Below are 19,958 nucleotides of genomic sequence, written 5' to 3' on the forward strand. Positions count from 1 at the left end.
ATATTTGTTGTAAATGCATATTAACCACAACACTTACCATACTTTTACCACATTATTTGTAGTTTTAATGTGATATTTGTTGTAAATGCACAGTGACCACAACACTTACCATGCGTTTACCACCGTAACCTTAGTTTTACTGTGATAGGTGTGGTAAAAGGACAGTAACCACAAAACTGTCCGTGCTTTTACCTCAGTATTGTTAGTTTTAAAGTGATATTTGTTGTAAATGCATATTAATCACAACACTTATCATTCTTTTAATGCCTAATAATGTAACAAGAAATATTTGTAAGGTAAATCAGTAATTTTTCCATTAAATAATCCGATATATTTTATATAAAGATATTTTCTTTTCTCTTTTTTTCAGCTGAAAAGACCAAAAGGGCCTTTCGGACTCAGTCAGCTCATTATTGTTTGAGGAGAAGTAAACGGGAGACGAAAAGCTACAAAGGCAAATATTCGCAATGGTATGTATGTGTTGGTTTTAACCCGTAATCAAACATTTTATCAAGCATTTGTTGTTTCTTAAACCTTTTCTTACAAAACCCAAGGCCCAATCAGTACAAACATAGTCTTAAAGTCTTAATAATTTACAAGATTTAACAAATTGTCAAATTCGTACAATACTTGTACATAATCATGCAGCTTTTACTCCTAGTGCTGTCAATGGCTATCAATTCCTGTACATATTTATCTCCATATTTGTAAATCAGTTGCACACCTTCTTGGAAAGTAGTCGGACGTCCCATACACTATCAAAAAAGTTTATATTAATTGCATTGTATTCATTAAAATTATTATAATTTGGATCCTGTCTGTTGATGTTCCAATGATACATGATGTCTCTCCACAACTCATAACCTTCCTCTGTTTGCAAGAGTGGAAAAGCTAATTTGGTTTGTCACATGACATCAGATACTCGATTATTTTGTTGTAATCAGATCAGTTACACTGCTGATAACTGTCCCGTTTGCATGTAAATCATTTTGTTGTTTTTTTACATGTTATCATGTAACATATTATATCATGTTATCATAATCACGTTTTTAAGTTTATATGATTATTGCATGCTATTAAAGACATACTTTTATTCATAGAAATGCTCACATATCAGTGAACTTATTACATAAAAATGCTTTTAATATATAATTATGCAACACTCCTTACATAAATTAAATCCTACAGTTATATATAAACTGACTACTTGCAAATAATGTATTAAAATGACCTTCCTTTCTGTTTTGCAGGATTATCTTTTTTAAAGCTCTACAATATCAAACTCAACAGCTCTTTTAGGAACCAACCCTCACAAGATCTACTAGTGAGTCGCAGCAAATCTTGCCGTGATCAGCCCTTCCCAGGTAAAGTTTCTACAATATTTCAATCAGTATTTACTTATCAAATGTTCTCCCCTGAATGGTATGGTAAATTAACTTAATTATAACTGTGTTAATTGGTATGTTTCAAGAACAATAGTAATTGCACATAGAGTAAGTGGAGACTTTCTTGTTTTACAGCAGAGAAGGAAGACCAGTCCTTATATCAACGCAAGCTAATCTAATAAGTCCTTTGTTTCGGGTGAGGAAGAAACATCTGGTGCCCAAAGAAGACAGAAAGGTGCGTAAGTCCATTGGTATGTCTTGTATTTAAACAATGCTGTGTATTACATAATTTGATCTTGGCAATTTTACATTTTACAGATTATCACTCGATTTTTATATGGGTTTTTCTTCAGTACATAGCTTATATTATGTGCTGCAATATTATATATATATATATATATATATATATATATATATATATAATACTTCAATGTGTATATTATATAATGTACTGACTGCTGCTTTGTAAATTTAAATAAGGAACAGGCAACTCAGGCCCTTTTGCGTTCTCCTTTTTGAGGTGGAGAGTTTACCTCCAACCCTAATTGAGCACATCTGAAAATTTTAACCAAAGTCTTCAGGTTTACTTGTAGACAATAGGCAGGAGGGTTTGAGGTTGGAGCTAAATCTGCAGGACAGTGGAAGCTGAGGGCCAGAGTAGCCCATCACTGCTTTAAATAAAGCTACACTGTGTCATTTTTTATGTTGATTCTTTGCAAAAAAAAAAACACTTTGTTCTTTCAAAATGATATGTGCTCATTCATGTGTAATTACTTCCACCAACTAATCAAGTACTCTCGTAAGTGTAGAATCTGCCATTCAGAATACATATGAGCGAGTCGCTCGAATGGTGGCAGCCATGTTGCGCCTCCATCTTGAAAATACATTAGCCAAAGAGGGACATACCTGGAAATTCAAACTTCGCCTTTCGTGCCTTTACTTAGTGGCACCGTGACGAATGTGAGGGGGAGATTACTCATAATAATACGGCCATAGTAGGAGTTACAACGCCCTCGGAATGGGAGGGGCTGGAAAGTAATATTCAGTTGGTAGTCTTATACAATTTCACCGCTATATGGGAGAAAATCTTACACAATGTAGCTTTAAATAACGCAGAGCATAAGCTGACCTGACTGTCCATTAAACAGTTTAATTTGAATTGTTTGTGTTTTTTGCTTTACTTTCAGACCAGGACTGGAGAACGCCTGACGATGAGATGTTGAGACTTCTTCCTCTGAGAAAGATCTACACCACATCAGTGATCACATCTTCTGCTTATCAGTTTTACTGTAGTGCACAACTGAACAAACTGTTTAGATGAGGAAGAAGAACACGGACACGATAGAGACGTACAGGGAAGAACAAGAAACCAGTTTAGCTGTGATTATGAATTATAATCATATAATTATGTTCCAACACAATATAAAATCTGTTTTCTGTATCATAGGTGACTGAATATGATTCTCTGGCACTCATTTGTGTGGCTTCAGCAGTTGTGAATGGATTAATTTGATGTTAATGTATTTTTGAAGGCTCATTGTTATTTATCTTGAATCTCATTTGTCTTTATGCTACTTTATCAACTTTATGTTGTGTTCTCAAATAAAGTGTTGTGTAATAAAGTATGGTGAATATTGTGTATTGAAAGTGATGTTTGGGACAGAATTTTATTTGAGAAATTTGAATTTCTCATTTATTTAGTTTAGTTCATAATTTAAAAACAACTAAATATAATTAATTACCATAATTAGTTTACTTAGGACATAAAAATTTTGTTGTGGTTAATGATATTTGGGACAACAATGCAGCAAAAGTTGCACATACTTGCATTTATGCCAGTTTTCAGTGAAATAAAGAGAAGGTGTGTGAATAACTGCAGTGGGCTATCTTGCTACAAACACTTAAAAGTATAATTGAAGATGATCCATGTTGATCATTCTAGTACATCTACTACTGCATTTAAAATGAAAGCATAGACATTACTGATGTCAGGCAAATAATCAGCAGTCAGATGGGGTGAAAAGGATATTTTGGCACTGTTTTGTTGTTTTACTGAATGGTGCATTATCCTTGTGATATAGTAATAGTTCAATATCTAAAATCTGTGTAGACTGTACTGCCCGTCCACCCTCAGGGGCCCAGCAACGGCCCCAAGAAGAGCAAAAGAAAGCACATTTCAAATGGCTGTAACTCAAAGTCTGGTTAGTGTATCAAAGAGACAATATGAAGGACAACTGCTTATGCTATGTTTACTAAATAATGTTGGGCACAGTTTTCAGACATATATGGCAAGCTGGCATAAAGGTTATTTTAAAAGTGCTCACAGTAAAATATCAAATTGCAACCTATCCCTCATATATATCATAAAGGTTTGCACAATTAACAAATTTAGATATCCAGTTGCCCATTAAAGGTATTATTTATTTAACATTTACTGTTTCATTACTAAACGTTTTAAACTACATTACCCACATATCTCTGTCATTATATCAATGGAACAGAAACATTGTGCTGTAGTTCATTGAAATGTGCAGACATGCTTAGGGTTAGGGTTGGGATCTCGGTAAAAGAGAAATTTCTCACAACATAGAGACACTTTCTAGTTACCTTAATGTATAACTAACGTAATAATAACACCAAAACATACTTTGTAACATGAAGCGCTGTTTTATATGGGTTAAAAGATAGTCCAATCACAGCGAGTTCTGCGATAAAGTCACAGCCAATAACAACCCAGCTGAACAGATGCGTCTCACTTACTTGCCCAATTATGGTAAATGATGACAGATCTCTTCTGGTTCCGGCTGCAGGGATAGATTCCTTAAATATTTAATATTTGGGCTGTTAAATATGTATTGATTCTAATTAAATTATAAAACTCACATTTAAAAACAAAAAGACTCCTTTGTGTGGTTACCATCCAAAAACGTTGGATTCATATGATCATGACACAAATTTGCTTACTTGTTTAGACTGATGCATTCATTTGAAAGAGAAAGCAATGGCACAATGGCAGGGTAGTTTGCAGGGTTTTTTTTAAATTAAAGATAATTGCATGTACTAAAGTGCTTATAACATTTGCAGTGTATGTATAGTATATCAAGTATATTATATAACAAAATGTAACAAAAGCATAATGAATGCACACAATTTTTAAAGCAAATTCCAATATTTAATGTCAAACTGTTTAAAGACAAATGTAGTGCCAAAACTACTGCACAACAGAATAAAAATCAGTTAATTGTAAACAAAACATAAAATCCAGATACAGGGGCAATCTATTATAGTGACACATACAGTTACTTTAAAAAAATCGCTGATGAAGTTATATTTTTACAAACCACAAGTTGAAATTCAACTTTGTTATGTGAAAATATATTTGTTTCTTCCCTTTAAAGAACAAATAGGTGAAAACTTAAGCACAACATTTTACATTCTCAACTTTAATTCTATATCCTTGTGATTATTGGTCACTTTTATTGTAACTAAATGAAAGGAAATCTAAAATAGTTAATTATTATAAATGTCAGCAAGAAAAGGCTTCTATAAAATACATTCACAGGTAGGCCTGTATTACAATTACATTAACCAGGTAGTCATACAATGATAACATAGATGTAGTTATGGTGGATAAATAGTGACCACTTAAATTAATGGTTTAATGAAGCTACATGTAAGACATTAAGTCCATCTAAATATAAAGGTAACAAACTCACAGAATAATGTCCAGTTGTCAAGTGTGTCATTTTTTGTAATACTCTTTCAGCACCAAACAGAACTCCATAAATATTGCTTGTTTCAAAAGGTTTTCCTGAACACTCTCACTATCTTCAATTGTTCGGACAAACACCTGCTATATACACTTGCAGAAATATACATTTGACTTGTATATCATGAAGTCGCTGCATGACTAGAACTAATGGATGTCAATGAATATGTCCTTTACCAAAACTCCTGAAGAGCACTGAAGCTTATTTGATAAAGGCATTAGGCAGACCTCAAGTACAGTTTATGAAGATGAAAAACAAAATTCTTTAACAATATGGAAAGAGATAAATGACTATTTTAAATAATGGTTCTGCATTTATCAGAGATCATAAGAGTGGGACTCCACATGCAGACTTTCAGAAACTGTGACAGAGCAAAGGGAGCACCTCGCTGGACACATCCTACGCATGCCCAAACTACACAACAGAAAACAGTTATGAAGTGGACACCACTATAGGAGGATGCAGGAGACAGGGAAGACCAAGGAAGACATGGAGACAGATGTTTCACGAACACCTGAAGAATGTCAGTGTCCCATGGGAAGATGTGGAGAACTGGTCCATGGATTGAATACGCTGGAGCACACTTGTTGCCCAATGTGCCCAGCACAGGACTTGATGATGATGTTGTGAGTTTATCCATAACTGTGGGATATTTTTCTGTAAGGAGTATTGCATAATTAAATGTTAAATGCATTTATGTAATAAGCTCACTGATATGTGGTCATTTCTATGAAAACAAGCATGTCTTTAATAGCAAGCAATAATCATATAAACTTGTTTAAAAATAACACGATTTACATGCAAACGGGACAGTTATCAGCAGTGTAACTGATCTGATTACGACAAAATAATCGAGTATCTGATGTCATGTGACAAGTCAAATTAGCTTTTCCACTCTTGCAAACAGAGGAAGGTTATGAGTTGTGGAGAGACATCATGTATCATTGGAACATCAACAGACAGGATCCAAATTATAATAATTTTAATGAATACAATGTAGTTAATATAAACTTTTCTGATAGTGTATGGGACATCCGACCACTTTCCAAGATGGTGTGCAACTGATTTACAAATATGGAGATAAATATGTACAGGAATTGAGGCACTCGCCATTGACAGCACTAGGAGTAAAAGCTGCATGATTATGTACAAGTATTGTACGAATTTGACAACTTGTTAAATCTTGTGAATTATTAAGACTTAGAGACTATGTTTGTACTGATTGGGCTTTGGGTTTTGTAAGAAAAGGTTTAAGAAACAACAAATGCTTGATAAAATGTTTGATTACGGGTTAAAACCAACACATACATACCATGGCGAATATTTGTCTTTGTAGCTTTTCATCTCCCGTTTACTTCTCCTCAAACAATAATGAGCTGACTGAGTCCGAAAGGCCCTTTTGGTCTTTTCAGCTGAAAAAAAGAGAAAAGAAAATATCTTTATATAAAATATATCGGATTATTTAATGGAAAAATTACTGATTTAACTTACAAATATTTCTTGTTACATTATTTGCCATTAAAAGCATGATAAGTGTTGTGATTAATATGCATTTACAACAAATATCACTTTAAAACTAACACTACTAAGGTAAAAGCACGGACAGTTTTGTTACTGTCCTTTTACCACACCTATCACAGTAAAACTAAGGTTACTGTGGTAAAAGCATGGTAAGTGTTGTGGTTAATATGCATTTACAACAAAAATCACATTAAAACTACAAATAATGTGGTAAAAGTATGGTAAGTGTTGTTGTTAATATGCATTTACAACAAATATCACATTAAAACTACAAATAATGTGGTAAAAGTATGGTAAGTGTTGTGGTTAATATGGATTTACAACAAATATCACATTAAAACTACAAATAATATGGTAAAAGCATGGTAAGTTCTGTGGTTACTGTCCTTGTACCACACCTATCAGAGTAAAACTAAGGTTACTGTGGTAAAAGCAAGGTAAGTGTTGTTTTTACTGTGATTCTACTACAAATACCACTTTGGAACTAATTGTACTAACTTACTTTAAACCTAATTTGAATATTATTAACTGATAGAAGGTCTAGGCCTATAGCACGACACGTGACAGATAGTGTTTAATCACCTTGTTTTGAATTAAAAAAGCAATGTAACGCAAAGCCTCCGTGGAGATGACAGATAATGCAGTGACTGAACATGAGCTAATCTGATTCATTTCGACCATCAGAAAAGACATTATATCAAACATTATTAGGACAGTGTATTTTGCTACTTACCAACACCTGGCACACATGAACTGATGCCAAATATTGCGATGTGTTCGGAAGGAGACTTCTTCAACGTGATTTCCTACTGATCAAATTTGTGTAGTCGTTTATACTTTTTTTTTTTTTAAATCAATAAACAGCAAAGCAGTCCAGCTTCCCTGTCAATAAGACCGAAATAATAACATTAAAATAAATACATATATAAGCCTAAACATGATAAGATATCGTGAATAAATGTCGATTAAACAGCTGCCCGACTGGCGGAAAGAATCGTGCATTACATTAGTAAACAAATAAATTAATTAAATAAATAAATAAATTAAAAAATGATATCACGAAAATAACGAAATAAACGTTAGATTAAATACGTTTACTCACGAACCAGTAGATTAAATGACGTGACCATATCACAAACTGCCATGCGACTTCGCTGTGTGGCACCTCAAAAGCGTGGAAAAAATTCCTAATTTATATTAAAATGAGTGTATAGGGCTACTGAGAAGTCTGTACATTACTCATATTATTGTTTTCATAACCTTTATTTAACCATCTGGAAGAACGGAGAAAAAATGATACCACTTAGCGCCTCTAGTGGACTTTTCACTCGAAAAGTGCAGGGAAACGTACCTGGAGGTACGTATTTCAGGTTTTGCAAAAATGTAGGCAGAGTCACGTATTTCCAATGAGCCTGGGTTGCAAGAATGTGTGTGAGTTGTGTGCTTTTATGCCAGAGCTGATCGCTGCTGCTGATAGGGAACAGGTGTAGACATTTATTCGGGTGTGCGAAAACGCTGTGTGGGTGTGACGTAGGAGCCTGGTGAAACGGTGACACCAACAAAGAAGCACACTGAAATTGAACTGCTCGCAAGGATACTTTGAGATATATGAAAAACTTTCCACTCCAAGTAAATAATGCCGCAAGATGTTTTCTATGAAAATCTATGCATCTGTTGCTAAAGAGACTTTTAATGGCAAGGAGCCCCGCTCTCTTTGCACAGATTTTTTTCTCAAGGCCCTGTAAGTCTCGTTTTTTTTTTTTTTGTGAAGTTGCATCTCTTCAGACAGACGCAATGCCTGAGAATAAACACAACATCAAAATCTGCACAGTGACACACACACGATCACACCTCTAGGTCCCGACGAGACCGAGTGGGAACACACACACACACACACACACAGACAGAGTCAGTGAGAATAAAAAAAAGAAGTGTAAATAAGGTAGAGAATAGAAGACCATGAAAAATGCAGTGGAAAGCCATCTATTCTGAAGCTGAATAATGCATCTGCAGCCTCATGAAAGTGCACGGAGACATTAGCTTGTTGTTGGTTATAATACTTCTCCTTTCTGTCGGTCTGTTGTCACAGATATTTATTAAAGACTGTGGCCATGACCAGCTACAGTGCATGGCATCGAATGCATTATGTATGAAACCCCTGCTGAATTGTCAGGAAGAGCACAAAACTATCGCTTCAGCCATCTCACCAAAGGAAGGTCAAACTCTCTTTTGTGTGATGCCAGCGTGGAGCGGTGTCGAGAAGATCTACAATAACATTTATTAGATGGAATAACTCTGAGCTGAGTTTTAATCTTCTTTATTCAAATTTGTGACAAAACAAAAAATGCTTTGAGATTGTTGTTTTCCAACTGCAGAAATAGAATTTTGCATTTTAATTTCTAAATACAGACATATTTCTGAATAGATTTATGTTTATTTAACATGTAAATTGTTACATCACCCATAAATGAAAAATGCCACCCATCATTCCAAGCACATGAGCCTTTCGTTCATTTTTGAAACACAAAGGAAACTGAGAAATCTGACCTCCCATTGAATGTCCACACAACTAAAACTTTGATTTGAAAATGTATATTTTTATGTGAAAAAAAGCCTAAATGAAATCTGTTCATCTTATAAAACGTGTCTCTTCAGAAAACTTCGATTAAACGGTTAGAATTATATCAATTTTGTTTTATGATTGCCATGGTTTTGGTGGATGAACTTACAATGTAGGGACAGAAATCTCTCAGGTTTAATTGAAAATACCTTAATTTGTGTTTTGAAGATCAATTAAGGTTTTGTAACAACCTGAGGGTATAAGGTGACTTTGGGTGAACTATCCATTTAACATTAGTAGTTCACCTTATTTTCAACCGTTCAGTTTGTCACAATCCTCAATCACCAGTCCAGTCACCTCAGCACAATCTTCAGACAACCAGTCCAGTCACTTCACCATCACCGGTCACCTCCGCACTACATTTCCCACAATCCCTCCTGGCTCACACCTGCACACACTTCACAATCATCCACACGTGCCATCATTCACCCTCATCAGCTCCAGTAAGCAGTCAAACCCCAGTTCACTCTGTTTAATCTCAGCTTCAAACCTAAACCACTACAGTTGTCTGCCTTCAGCTTCTGACATCCGGTCCACCAACCTCCAACACTTTGCATCTGCCATTCCTTCTACAACTACCATTTTCTCAGTATCTCACCTGCTTACTTCAATTGTCCGCAACAACCTGCAAATAAACTTTTTATTTGGATATTACCTGTGTTGCATCCAACAAACTGCCTTGGTTAATTTAAATAAAAAAGTCGAATGCATTATGGAATAATAATGTCATAGTAAAAACAAAATGGAAAATAAAAATGATAAATGACTATGAAAACTATTTTATTATTTTCTTAAATTTATAATTAATTAATTACTATGTTTTTATTGTTTTCTTTGCTAAATAAATAATTATCATGTATTAATAATCCATGTATTTCTAAAAAGTGTATCTTCTCAACATAGCATAAAAAACAATTAAATAATAACATTATGTAAAATATTTTACTTTAAAAACAAAACAAACCATTTTCACTCCTAAAATATGTAAACATATCTAAAGGAATACATTTTAATTGTGTTGAACCAATATGGACTATAACAAAATTAAACTTCAGAATTGAGAATAACATATTTTCTTTATCAGTTGAGTAAATGCAATAAAATCTTTTCGAGAACATGAAGTGTACTTCAAAAGGACGGAGTGCATGAAAGAATTTTTTTAAGAGCGTGCATAACAGCTACCGGTCCTCTTCATTCGGTAACCAGACAGCACTGAGCTTTTCTACAGTTCCAGCTTTCACCTAATTGAAAACAGAAAAACACCCAAATCAAAATAGTCTTTAAATATTCATTAGACCCTCCAGCCCTCAAAAGACAGAATTTAAACTTTTAAATAGACCAGAGTCATCCCTTTTAAATGATTACATTAAAGTATCAAATTAGTATCATATGCTGTAACGTACACACACACACACACACACACACACACACACACACACACACACACACACAGACACACACACACACACACACACACACACACACACACACACACACACACACACACACACACACACACACACACACACACACACACACACACAGACACACACACACACACACACACACACACACACACACACACACACACACACACACACACACACACACACACACACACACAGACAGAGAGAGAGAGAGAGAGAGCAGGTCCAAAGTAAATCCAGTTAAATGGTGTATCTGGGCTCTAAATGTCACCCTACACCTTCATGAGTGATGAAAGAGAAGAACTTGAAAGTCCATACCGTTTATTCCCAGCACAGAGAAGAAGAGAGAAGTAGTCCACATTCTCCATCTCTTCTTTATTTTTGTCTCATAAAAGGAAACGTGACATTAAGGACAGAGATAACCTTAGCTTCAAAATGCAAGCCCATTAGGGTTCACTATAATTAACTTGATTTAAAATTGTGTCATTATTTTCCTCACTTTCATGTCATTTCAGACCCTTTATGACTGACAGAGTGTTCACGCTGCTCTTCTCCATTCAATAAAAGTAAATGTTGACCATTAGCTGTCAAGCTCCAAAAAAGTAAAAAAGTACTATAAAGGTAGACCATGTGTGTTCTGAGACCATGCAATAGTTTTGTCCAATGACACAACTCTATTCATTGATAATCTAACACTGTAGCTCTTACATTTACACTGTATTACATTTCGGTAACACTTTATTTTGATGGTTCCTTTTGAGCATTCAGACGACTACGAGTAACTTTGCAACTACATGTCAACTAACTCTCATTAGAGTATTAGTAGAGTTTTTGCTTAATATCTGCTAACTATTTATTATGATGGTTCTCCAACAGACATTCTACTGACTATAAGTATATTTACAACTACATGTCAACTTATTAAAACCCACACCCTAATACTCTACTAACACTCAAATGAGAGTTAGTAGACATGGAGGTGCAATGTTACTTATAGTCAACAGAATGTGTTAAAGGGATCATCAAAATAAAGTGAAACTGATATGTCGGTAATTTGTACAGTTTTTTACAATATATCACCCAGTATAATAATGCAAATTCTCTTTACAATAAATAACTATGATTTCCTTTGCATCATGGGAATTGTCTGTGACGTCAAACACTACGTACATAGATTTAGTGTATTTAAATAAAAATGCTGTATATTACTGTATTTGCCATAATGGCCTATTTGGGCCATTCCTTACACTTTTTGTTTGTCAGGGAACACGTTTCTCTCTGTAACAAAGTGGATGGTGTGCAAAGGCAGCCTATATGTTTTGGAGTAGCACCTGGGTTTTGCAGATGCTTTATATGTATTTGGCCAGTTATATTTTTTGTCATTCATTTTCTGTTGCCTAAAGATTCTTTTAGAAGATAAATCCAGAGGATGCAACATAATGCACTTCAAAAAGTCATAGGTGAAATGGTAAAGATGCACAGTCCCGGCATTGGCAGACTGTGTATTTGTAAGTGTTATGCAAAGTAAAAAAAAATATATATATATTTAAATAGATAGATAGATCATATAAATATGATAAATATAAATCATAACTACAGTAATACATGGCAACAGTTACTATAAAAACCCTTTTTAAATGTCTAAAAGTGCAATTCATGTTCGCCTACACATCGAAACATCAAACAATTGGTTTGGCATCATTGATCACACAAATCTATCATGACTTTGGAATTGAGTGCAGAAGTCATTTGGATCATTTTAACCTCCTGAGACCCTGCTACCTCATATGAGGACATCACATTTTTGGTTGTGTGCAGCATAATACTTAATTCTGTGTAACTGAAACATGCTTTTCACAAACGAGGACACTTACACTGCCATCCGGTGGCATCAGAAGGTTCGGCTAACTTATTGTCCAACAAATATCGGACCTCCTTTTCTAAAACCTCTCGTTTATTAAGCGAAACTCTATAAAAACGTTGACGGATAGGAGCGGCCTTGCCCACCTCAATATTGTGTTCTAACTCGGATGTTTGTGTGGGAACATCTGAAAACAACTCTAGAAATTCAAACTATAGACCGCTTAATTCCTGACTCTGCGACGCACTCAAATGTTTCAATTTAGATGACAAATTCTTCAGCATTTCAGAATTATATAAAATGACCCTGCAACACCCAGTCATCAGGAGATTCTAACTCATCCACAGGTATACTCGCCATACCCTGGGTAACACACGACTGACGAGAACTGTCCATCAGCCCCACAGAAGCACTGGAGCTGTCCACTACCGCCATAGGCGCCACTAGTGAAGCAAGAGAACCGCGCGTGCGGTTTGTGTTTGTGTTTGGAGCTCTGTCGAATTGATTCATAAATCCTTGATTTTCTTCTTTACCACTCATTTATAAACAAGCACTTTCTATTTTTATAGCATGTGAACTTATCTTCGATACTTTTCCATATTAAAAAAACAATCGGATTGCTTTGATTTCGCTACTTAGATCCAACTTTCCGAATCTCCGCTACTAGCCTTTAGCCCGCTAGCATCGCACGCGTGGCCTCTCGCCTATTGATCGTCTCATTTACACCCGTTTCACTGAAAGGATACGGGTTATATCGAGGATTCCAGTCCTAAATTAGTAGTGATATTGGTAGTATCACTGCTAATTTACTGTTCATCTGTTATAATGGCGAATATATCGTATGTGTGTCTAACTTTACCTCTGAGTGCAGGTGAGGACACATTCGAGCTTCATTCGGTGTTGTTGGAGCTGGAGTCCGTGGAGAAGCAGATCCGTGGTCTGCTAGACAGGCAAGCCGAGCTGCGAGATCGGCGATCAGCGCTTGAAACATCACGTGCCGATGCTCACAAGTCAGTGGTTAGTAACTGTTTGACTCCGACCACGTCTACTCCGTGTGCTTCTCTGCACAGGACGCAAGCACCCAGGACGCGATCATCCCTGGCTTCATTCACTCCGGCACCGACACAACACCATGGGCCCTGGGTGATTCCTCAGCGGAAGACACAAGCCAGGACCAGACCAAGAACTTCTCCGCCTCTCCCGGTCTTCGAGATCTCCACCCGGAACCGCTTCTCCCCTCTTCGTGAGTCGGAACAGGACGACGCCGTGATCATCGGCAGTTCCATCGTCCGTCATACCTGAGGTACCATGTGCTACCTCAGGTAAGGGTAAGGTGCACACTCACGGCTTTCCTGGTGCTCATGTTCTAGATGTCGCTGCACATGTTCCCGAGATCCTGAACGGTGACGAGCGCGTCGGAGCTGTTGTGCTGCACGCGGGAGTGAACGACATCAGGCTGCGCCAGACGGAGGTTCCGAAGAAGGACTACAGGAGCCTGATCGAGACGGTACGCAGCACATCGCCTGAAGCAACGATCATCGTGTCTGGACCGCTTCCCACGTACCGACAAGGACAGGAAAGGTTCAGTAGATTATTTGCACTAAATGAATGGTTAATGTCATTGTGTAATGAACAGAAACTGCTCTTTGAAAATAATTGGAATCTGTTCTGGGAGAGACCTAGGCTCTACCGTGCTGATGGCCTGCACCCCAGCAGAATCGGAGCGGCTGTTCTGTCGGACAACATCTCCAAGACGTTACACACCATATGACTAGTAAGTCAAAGTCCAATTCACAGTCTTTGCTGTCCCAACTTAATTGATATAAGTAGTGTAGAACATTATATAGAAACTGTGTCTATTCCTCGTTTAGTGAGGCCAAACAATAAATCTACTGTAGGATCTAGGAAAAATCTTATTGTAATTAAACCAGAAAATCTCAATATCAGTGAACAAAAACAATTTCTAAAGCTAGGTCTTCTAAACATTAGATCGCTCACACCTAAGGCGGTTATTGTAAACGAAATGGTCACAGATAATAGTTTCGATGTATTTTGCCTTACTGAAACCTGGCTTAAACCAAATGATTATTTTGGTCTAAATGAGTCTACTCCACCAGGATACTGTTATAAGCATGAGCCCCGTCTGATCGGTCATGGCGGCGGTGTTGCAACAATCTATAGAGATATTCTAAATGTTACTCAGAAAACAGGTCACAGGTTTAATTCGTTTGAAGTACTTGTGCTAAATGTTACGCACTTAGATGTAAGAAAGAAATCCCTATTATATCTAGCCTTGGCTACTGTAAATAGACTTCCAGGGCCCTATGCTGATTTCATAAAAGAGTTTGCAGACTTTCTCTCAGATCTATTGGTCAATGTCGATAAAGCAATAATTGTTGGAGATTTTAACATACACGTAGATAACACAAATGATGCCTTAGGGGCTGCGTTTACAGATTTATTAAACTCCTTTGGGGTCAAGCAAAACGTCAGTGGTCCCACTCATCGTCTAAATCATACACTAGATTTAATTATATCATATGGAACCAACCCAACCGATATAGATATTGTACCGCAAAGTGATGATGTCACTGATCATTACATTATAACTTGCATAATACGTACTGCTGAAATTTGTCATGTTGCGCCACGTTATCGACCAGGCAGAACAATCCTTCCAACCACTATAGATAGATTCTCAAATAGCTTACCTGATCCATCTCAGCTGCTCAGTGAACCCAAACAAACAGATGAACTAGAGGAAATGACTAGCAGTTTGAGCACCATTTTCTCTAGTACACTAGAAATTGTTGCACCAATTAGATTAAAAAAGGTTAGAGAGAAAACTAAAGCACCATGGTACAACAGTGCTACGCATGTTATCAAGAGAGAAACTCGTAACTTAGAGCGTAAATGGAAACAAACTAATTTAGAGGTCTTTAGAATCGCGTGGAAAGACAGTATGTCACGTTATAAAAAGGCTCTAAAAGCATCCAGGGCTGAGCATCTCCACAAACTAATAGAAGATAACCAAAATAATCCAAGGTTTTTATTCAACACCGTAGCTAGACTAACAAATAAACAAACATCACCAGAGCAAAATATTCCGTTACAGTATAGTAGTAATGATTTTATGAATTTCTTCAATGAGAAAATAGAAAGTGTCATAGTGTCTGGTTGTGTTTCCCTGGGTTATCACTAGAGGTCCTCGTTCTCACGGTGTCATTCACATTAGACTACAATTCCCAGCATTCTGTTCTGTCACTTATCTGATTATTGCACTCAGCTGTTTCCCATCACCTTGTTAGTTCTGTGTGTATATATTTCCTGTCTGTGTTAGTGTTTGTTACGGAGTCCTTGGTTTATGTCGCCTCACTTTCTAGTCTGTATCTGCACGTTTCTTGTTTTTGTCTTGTGTTTTGGATTGCCTTATTGGATTTTGACACCTGCCTGGATGACTACGAGTTTGGATTGCCCTTTAATTAAAAACTACTGCTCTTGGATTTTCTGCCTCCTGTGTGTGTTCCGTGACAGAAGGACTCCGTCACACCTAATCCAGCGGTATGTTTTGTAACATCTCTTCCCCAGCCACCGAGCGGGAGAGAAGGGAGTTTTTTAAAGGGACCCGATTGGTCAAGTTTCGCGGGACCCGTGGAGGTCGCAGTGGAGGATGTGGTCGAGAGACTGTTCAGGTTCCGTCTGCCCAGTCAGAGACTGTTCACGTCACGTCTGCTCAGCCAGAGACCGTCCACGCCATGTCTACCCGGTCAGAGACGGATCAGGAGATGCCCATTCGCGTGGCCGCGAGGGCACGGATGGACTATTTGGAGCATCTAATTCGGATCCTAGACATGCCTGTGCTCGCTGTTCCAGAGCTGGAGCCAGTGTCCGTTCCAGAGCCTGAGCCAGTGTCCGCTGTTCCTGAGCCGGTGTCCGCTATTCCGGAGCCGGTGTCTGCTGTTCCTGAGCCGGAGCTGGTGTCTGCTCTTCCAGAGCTGGAGCCAGTGTCTGTTCCAGAGCCAGAGACAGATCAGGAGATACCCATTCTCACAGCCGGGGGAATACCGAGCAACTATCTGGAGCGTCTGGCACGGATCCTGGTAGGACCCTTCAGACCTTTTGTGTCCCTGGTTCCAGAGCCGGAACCAGTTTCTGTTCCTGAGCCGGAACCAGTTTCTGTTCCTGAGCCGGAACCAGTCTCTGTTCCTGAGCCGGAGCTCGTGTCTGCTGTTCCTGAGCCGGAGCTCGTGTCTGCTGTTCCTGAGCCGGAGCTCGTGTCTGCTGTTCCTGAGCCGGAGCCTGTGTCTGCTGTTCCTGAGCCGGAGCCTGTGTCTGCTGTTCCTGAGCCGGAGCCTGTGTCTGCTGTTCCTGAGCCGGAGCCTGTGTCTGCTGTTCCTGAGCCGGAGCCTGTGTCTGCTGTTCCTGAGCCGGAGCCTGTGTCTGCTGTTCCTGAGCCGGAGCCTGTGTCTGCTGTTCCTGAGCCGGAGCCTGTGTCTGCTGTTCCTGAGCCGGAGCCTGTGTCTGCTGTTCCTGAGCCGGAGCCTGTGTCTGCTGTTCCTGAGCCGGAGCCAGTGTCTGTTCCTGAGCCGGAGCCAGTGTCTGTTCCTGAGCCGGAGCCAGTGTCTGTTCCTGAGCCGGAGCCAGTGTCTGTTCCTGAGCCGGAGCCAGTGTCTGTTCCTGAGCCGGAGCCAGTGTCTGTTCCTGAGCCGGAGCCAGTGTCTGTTCCTGAGCCGGAGCCAGTGTCTGTTCCTGAGCCGGAGCCAGTGTCTGTTCCTGAGCCGGAGCCAGTGTCTGTTCCTGAGCCGGAGCCAGTGTCTGTTCCTGAGCCGGAGCCAGTGTCTGTTCCTGTGTTTGTGTCTGTCCTTGTGGTTGTTACTGTTCTGGTGTCTGTTCCTGAGCCGGTGTCTGTTCCTGAGCCGGTGTCTGTTCCTGTTCCTGACAGTCTGCTTCGCCCTGGCCGCCCGATGGACTGTCTGCTTCGCCCTGGTCACCGGCTGGGCCTTCACCCCCTGTTCTTGTTCCCCTTCATGGTCCTGGCCCTCCCATCCCTCCCTTGGATTTCCCACCTTCCTCTTGGACTCTTGTCTTGTCTTGTGTACTGTCATGGAGCGTCTGGTAGCCGCTCCGTAGAGGGGAGGTTCTGTCACAGTGTCTGGTTGTGTTTCCCTGGGTTATCACTAGAGGTCCTCGTTCTCACGGTGTCATTCACATTAGACTACAATTCCCAGCATTCTGTTCTGTCACTTATCTGATTATTGCACTCAGCTGTTTCCCATCACCTTGTTAGTTCTGTGTGTATATATTCCCTGTCTGTGTTAGTGTTTGTTACGGAGTCCTTGGTTTATGTCACCTCACTTTCTAGTCTGTATCTGCCCGTTTCTTGTTTTTGTATTTATGTTTTGGATTGCCTTATTGGATTTTGACACCTGCCTGGATGACTACGAGTTTGGATTGCCCTTTAATTAAAAACTACTGCTCTTGGATTTTCTGCCTCCTGTGTGTGTTCCGTGACAGAAAGCATCAGAAACACAATTGTAAATGTACAAACTTTTATGGTGACTTATGATTCAGCCTCAATTATCGCCCCTCAAGTACAACTACACCGCTTTACAAATATAGGTATAGGTACAGGAAGAGTTAAATAAACTTATCATTGCATCTAAACCAACAACATGTTTATTAGATCCAATACCCACTAAACTACTGAAAGAAGTGTTACCTGTAGTGGAAGAGCCTCTTCTCAATATTATTAACTCGTCTTTATCTTTAGGTCATGTTCCAAAAATATTCAAACTGGCAGTAATAAAACCTCTCATTAAGAAACCGCAATTAGATCCAAATAACCTAGCAAATTACAGACCCATTTCAAATATTCCATTTATGTCTAATGTAGCACCTTGCTAAATTTATATATTGTTTATTTTGTGTTCTGTTAACAAATACAGTATCCTGGAATATGGGACAGTTCAGTTGCCCTGGTGTGTAATACATGTTTGTATCAATACATGTTAATTCAGTTATAAATAGTGAGATGTTAAAAAATTCCTTTTTTGTGAGTAACCTTTGAACCCTCTGTCACTTTATTTCGTATTTGATGGCCAGGTGTCAGTTTCGTTAGTTATCCAATCAGTGCCATCCAGGGAGCAGTTGACAGCCTATCGGATTGTTGAGGGGGCTGGACTAAAAACAGCGAGACGGCGAAAGTACGAGAAAAGAAACAGAGAGATAGCTACGAGCTAGTTGTAAGTTCTGAATGAGTGATACATTGCTGTTCATCAAAGTTAAGAACCAGTGGGGTATTTTTATTGAGTTTTGTAAATGTGTAACCATGTTAAAACGGGAGAGTGAGCTTTATTTTGGAGCTGGTTAAATCGGCAACGGAGATTCTACTGAAGTGAAAGTACTGTATAGCATGTGTGAACTGTGACGCCATAGCCATGTGCAAGCTGCGACGCCATAGCCTGAAACCCATTTTGCCACCGAGTTTCTGAGTGAGTATGGACATTGTGAACTAAAATGAAATTGACATCTTCGGACAATATATATTTAAGCTAATTCGATTTTGTTAACTTTGGCCAGTGTGCGTCAGATGCTGCCATCCATATTGCTGCAATTGATGTGCTCGGGATTCGCGTTGTAGGCCGGAGATGTCTGTGTTTTGCACACGGACGGACAGAGTTTCAGGACGGGTTTTCTCCATTGTGTATCTCACCACTGGACCGAACGGTTTGGATAGACGGCCATTATAATCTTTCTGTTACCGAGAAACCGTGAGTACAGACAATATTTTTTTTTTTCAACTGAGCTCCAACAAGCGCGCCAACGTTGTGGTACCACAAAATCTGAGACATTTAGTACAAAAAAAGGGAAAACCCCGGAGTATTGTTCATTGTCATTTTATTTGGAACATGAGGACAGTTTGGAAGGTTACCTCACCTAGTTCTGGAAAAAAAACATATATAAATACATTTGAGTATAACCTTCAATTTTTGTGGTCTGATATTTAAGTGTGTATGATCGGGGTGACTTTATTTTTTTCAAACAAGGGTTAAGGTTATAGTGGTTACGTATATGTGCATGGGAGTTTTATGCTCACAGTGAACAAACAAACAAAAGAACACAGTATAGCTATATTTAAGCTAACCAGGCCTCTCTGCACTCTAGCCAGAGTTTCATGCCCAAAGTTTTAGTTGTTGTGTTTAAATGCTAGTAACCTCTCACCAATTCATTTCCCCATGCATATGATAAATCCTGAAAAAAGTGGAATTGTGTAGGAGGGTTACACTAAAATACTAGAAAAAGTTGTGTCCGCTCAATTCTGCTCTTTCTTGCAAGAAAATGATATCTGTGAAAAATTTCAGTCAGGATTCAGAC

General features: G+C 38.5%; 1 long non-coding RNA gene across 1 annotated transcript; it reads left to right on the top strand.

Moving 5' to 3' along the window:
• Positions 1–334: 334 nt before the first annotated feature.
• LOC143729655 (uncharacterized) lies at positions 335–1,623 on the top strand. The gene is made up of 3 exons (XR_013200038.1): positions 335–470; positions 1,251–1,364; positions 1,521–1,623. It is a non-coding gene; the product is annotated as an uncharacterized LOC143729655 (long non-coding RNA).
• Positions 1,624–19,958: the final 18,335 nt, after the last annotated feature.

This window comes from Siphateles boraxobius, unplaced genomic scaffold (genome assembly GCF_051911475.1).
Source record: "Siphateles boraxobius isolate OS27281-9 unplaced genomic scaffold, OSU_SipBor_1 8, whole genome shotgun sequence".
NCBI classification, from domain to species: domain Eukaryota; kingdom Metazoa; phylum Chordata; class Actinopteri; order Cypriniformes; family Leuciscidae; genus Siphateles; species Siphateles boraxobius.